Consider the following 5,505-nt stretch of genomic DNA (forward strand, 5'->3'; position numbering starts at 1 on the left):
AATTTTTGCTCAAGAGGCTTTGGAATTGTCCTAATTTAGCATTAGTTCCATTTCTGCCCCTCACTCAGTGTTGACCTTGGACTTACTTAACCTTCTGAGTCTGGGTTTTCTCATTGCTAAAGAGGATGTGAAACAACTCACATCCTGCTTGTGAAGCATTGAATGAGGGGACATAGACCAGTGGCGCAGAATAATAAATTTTCACTGGCAGTAGCTTTAGTATTAGCATTGGTATTAACATTAGCATTAGTATCGGTTTTGGTTACTTTTAAAATGAAAAGTGAAAAATATAGCTAACTTGTATCAAATACTTTTTAATATAACAGAAACCACATGAGGTGTACTACATGCATTATGACATTGAGTCTACACAGTAATCCCTCAAAATACAGGTATATATTCCCATTTTGTAGAGGAGGAAATGGAAGCTCAGAGGTAAAGGAACTGATCCCCCACAGCTCTCTGTTCTGTATAGAATTTGTGCGATTTTTCATGCATTTCTTTTTCTTAGAGAGAGAGAGAGAGAGAGCCCAAGCAGGGAGGCACAGAGAGAGGGAGAGACAGAGAATCCCAAGTAGGCTCCGTACTGTCAGCACAGGCCCGACATGGGGCTTGAAATCATGAACCATGAGATCACGACCTGAGCCAAAATCAAGAGTTGGACACTTACCCTCAGTGAACCACCCAGGTGCCCCTTGTCAGGCATTTCTGCCCAGAGCCACACATACACAACATGGGATGCTTAGTTGGCTTGTGCTCCTTATCCGGCCTCGGGATCAGAATTGGCCCTTCTGTTCCTGACCCTAAGAGGGATTAGCTTGCCTCACCTCCTTGCCCCGAACCAGGCTGGCCCCCTGGAATGGATCAGGGAGCAAAGATAAATATACAGATGCCCAGGCCCCTAGGATTGTGAGATATACGAAGAGAAATAGAGAAAAAAACTCCAGCTTTCTCAGGTTTCACTTAGGCAAATTTAATGACTAACCACAGATCACACGTGGGTAGTGTGTGTGTGTATATATATATATATATATATATATATATATATATGTGTGTATGTATGTATATATATATATATATATATATATATATATATATATATATTTATATATTGCCCTGGCAGGAATAGTTAGTTGGAAGCTTCATCTGAGGGGTGGACATTCTGTCCATGATCCTCAGTCGGGACTCCAACCAGGTTGTTGACTGTAGGGCTTCCCCAGACAGAAGGTTGGATGTTGTGAGCACCTGATTTGATGTATTAACCCTTCTTTGTTCTTCTCTGTATTTCTCTTCTTCTCTATGTTTAATTCCATGTATTCCCTTTCCCTATAATTAATTAAGCTTTCCTCCACAAAACAGAAAGTGCCGCTGTCATGAATTACTATTATTGAGAACAGTCTCCAGAAGTAGAACTGTTAATCAAATCCCATGACTACAATAACCCTGAATGGTCAGTCAGTCCAGAGTTTTCCAGGGACCTTGGAGTTGGCCTTTCCTGGGAGGATCTAACTTTGTGGGTTGATGTAATTCTTGAGGTACTTTGAGCTTGCTCTAGAGCAAGGGACAGACTTAAAGACTTACCACAAAGAGAACTGAGCAGCGTTTCTTCTTTTGTGCTTTGCTTCTGAATCTGCTGCCTCTCCAAGTTACTAATGACTTCTATTCTTGCTCAAATCCCCAGTTAGTTTCACTGTTTAGCTTAGAGGAGGGTGTGCCTTCATCTAGGGTATCTTTGCCCCTTGAGGTGTCTCTCTGCTCTGGAAATGGCCAACACCTTCGAGTGCTCTGGCTGGAGTGCCCCAAATGCAGGCACTGATTCTTGTTTTGATACCTGAACTCCATACTAATGCGGAAGGTGGTCTACTCTGCCGAGATGGACCATAGATAAGGGGACAGAATCTCTTGTAGCTGACCTGTGACCCATTCCTGTGAGTGGTGCTTTGAGATGGAGACTCTGGCCAGTCTTTAATTCACAAACAGTGGGTGAGGGGGTCAGCTGAGAACGATAATCTCACACAGCAGGGAGTGTGCTACAAAATTCTCCCCTATTAGAGAGACACCTGAGCCGAGCTGACCTGGGATTTCTGCCTGTTTCTCCGTGGCTTTTTGACCCCTGGAAAAACAAGAAGTCTTCTGAGAAGCAGTACAGAATTCTAAAGACATTGCAGAGCAAGAAAGTGATGTGCCAATTCTCCTTCTGAGCATGTACACCACAGAAATTCTTTCTATTGGCCACATGCGGGAGGGAACCTGTGCCAGGATGCTCATTGCTACATTGCTTTTAATAAAGAAAAAATAAAACAGTTTATCATGTGACTAAAGATAAGGCAGTTTCAAATATACAGTTACCACTTCCCATGTTTTCAGTCAGAAAATTAAAAAAGATTTGGGATCAAACTGCACATAGAAACATTGGGATGTGAAAGAAATCGCCAACTCCTTACTTAAAATGTTAAATATACATATTTGAAATCATATAGTACATAAAATTTTAACTAAAAAGTATTTTTCTTTTTCTGAAGTTACATATTTGAGAAAATGATTTGACTTCAACTCCTCCTCTGTGCCCCTGACATCAGGGTTCTCATTAGCAGAGAACCACTTTCTGAGTCCTATAGTGTCCCAGGGTATATCATACTGTGTTTATGAGTCAATGATGTTTCCTTTGGAAATTTTTTTCCTGACTAGAAGGATACATCTGCTTTAACATTAGGATGGGTCATTTGTTCATGTGTCCTATAGTTAGGTGTTCGCTTTCCAATGACACAACCAGTTACTGTTTTGGTCTAACGTGATCTTTAAAGGGCTTATGTATAATGGCATTCAGCTCTTGGAGTTATGAGGTCTTACATAAATAATGTATTTATTTATTAATAAATAAAATCATAAATAATTACCTGCACTGTGTTCAATTTCTCTTTAGTATTCTTTTAAAAAATATATTCCATTAGGTGACTTACTTTGCTTCATATGTAAAGCTAATGTTGCATAGTTTTTTGTTTCTTTTTCTTTTTTTCTGGATAATGTGTCTTCCCCAATGGTGTTATGTTAAAACTAAAGGAATTCCAAGATTGTTCCATAATGTGAAAGGCTTTGTATGAGGACTTCTTCTGAGTGGTAACTTTCGAGGGATTTTTGGCATTTTGTTCTGGTATACATGTCATCATTTAGGAAAGGAAAAAAAGTAAAATGAAGTATATTCATATAATGGAATATCATACAGAAGTTAAAAGGAATCAAGTCTGTCTCTTTCTCTGTCTCTCTCCCTCTGTGGCTAGATTTAAAATACATGGATGACTGGAAAACCACATTGCAGAATGATACATACAGTATGATGACATTTGTCCTAATTAAAACTCCTAAAATAATATAAATGCTGTTATATATACACATAAAAGATATAAAAGGGATTGGATAAATAGTTAAAAGACACGATCTTGATAAAAGGGAAGGGCAATTGGGAATTAAGACAGAAATTTTACTTGTATTTGTAGTATTTTATGTCATTTATTTAAAGAAAAGACTTGAAGCAAACATGATAACATTTGAACAGTTTCTACTTCTTGGTAATGGATACACATCTTACTCAATTTTTTTTGGTTATATTTTAATGTCTCAATACATATGAATGAGTAAAAGAAATAAAAAGAAAAGCAATGTGGCCATTTTTTCCCATTTGTAGAGAGACAGGTTGTATCGGAAAGGGAATAGGTCGATTGAGGTTAACATTTTCTCCAGCAGGGCCCCATTGTGTGGTCAAACACAACCTGGAACTGGTGCTTTTCATCCATATTGTAAATTAAGACTGTGTTTTCACCAACCTGGTTTTCATAGAGGGAATGAAGATTGACAGGTTGTTGGCAATGGTTTTTCTTTGAACTTGGTTCCAAGAAAATGACACCTGGCTGTGATTGCCTTTTCTGCCCTATACGGTATCTGGGTCAGCCCCAGGCAGCGTTTCTCACCACGCCAGCTCCCTGGTCCTTGAGGAGTTCAGATAAAGCTTCTGGAGCAGAACTGGCAAAGTGATGGCCCTTGGGTGTATCCCACTCAGATATGTTTTGTTTGGCCTACACAGTGACTTTTAAAGAGATTTTAAAGTGCTTAAAAATAGGGAGATTTCACAGCCACACTGCGCCCCCATTTTTAACACGGCAGCTGTCAACCACAGTTAACCCGAGTCTGCTCCTTCCTAGGAGGTGTGGGCTCTCCGTTGGCTGCGTTGTTCCCTCCCAGCTTTGCCGGCCTTAACTGGCCCCTGCAGGAATTTGAGCCTGCTGTCCTCTATGAAGAGTAACTTTGTGACAGGCAACAGCTAACACTTTGCATTAGACGGTGCCAATCTTTTACAGAAATGCTGGCAAAGCGTTATATGGGAAAGTTCATTTTAGCTCCCCACTGTGTCTAATTATAAGTAAATGGTTGGAACATTTAAACATGCCACAAAAGAATAACTAGAATCTCAGCAGCCTGCACGGCTCTGTTTTCCCCAGTCTGGGATTAACTAACTGACTTTTCCTCATCTTTAATTTCTGCCAGTGAAATGCTGCCCTTCCCATAAAGGCTTCAAATTTGTTAACTTCTTGTCCTTTTAGGATCTCTATGCACATTGACTAATAATGCCCCTGGGAAATATCTGGGGTCTTCTCTTGCCTGGAAGTTCAAATGGAACCATTTTTTAATGTAAATTGTGCTCAATCTTATACACTCAGAAAAAAATAAAAATGAACAAAGGGAGGCTGTGGTCATGATTCACAGAAAGTTTATTTTGATTCGTTCATTCAACAAATATTGAGTACTGTATTCCAGGCATTGTGCTAGTTGCTAGGGGTAAAATGCTAATATAAAGCAGACAATCTATGTCTTCTTGAGGCTTACACTCTCACGAGAAATATTAAAACATATTAGTATCATTATTTAATTACAATCGCATGGTATCATGGGAAGTTCAGAATCCTCAGGAAGATCCTAACTCCGGGAATTCACCTTCTATAAGATGTTGGCCATGAAAGGAAAGGAATGGGGAGAGGGGAAGATGAAGGGAGCAAGTGGGGAGAGCATTCCGCTGTTGAGAAGAACAGGTGAATAGGTGAAGAGTGGACTGTGTGTCTGGGGAACCGAGGAGGCTGGCATGTCTGGGGCACAGAGGTATGAGATGAGACCTGAGAGGTACTCAGGGGTGGACCAGCAAATGTGAGGGTTCAGGCTTTTCATTTTACCTCTTTTTGCAGGTGATTTTATAGAAAGATGATTTCCTACTTTTCCTTGCCTTACCCATCAGCTCAGATGACCCTGGAATGTGTGCTTTTGAAATCACTTTGGACACTTGGGATGAAAGGCCTCTAAATGTTTCATCTTTCTGTTGAGTAGTTTATCCATCAGATTCCCACTTGAGTTTTCTCAGGAACAGTAAAGATGAATGCAACATGCAAATAATAATAATAATAATAATAATAATAATAATAAATACAGTCTCGGTTTGGGGAAAATATTATTCCTATTCAG

Source organism: Leopardus geoffroyi, chromosome A1, assembly GCF_018350155.1.
Source record: "Leopardus geoffroyi isolate Oge1 chromosome A1, O.geoffroyi_Oge1_pat1.0, whole genome shotgun sequence".
NCBI classification, from domain to species: Eukaryota; Metazoa; Chordata; class Mammalia; order Carnivora; family Felidae; genus Leopardus; species Leopardus geoffroyi.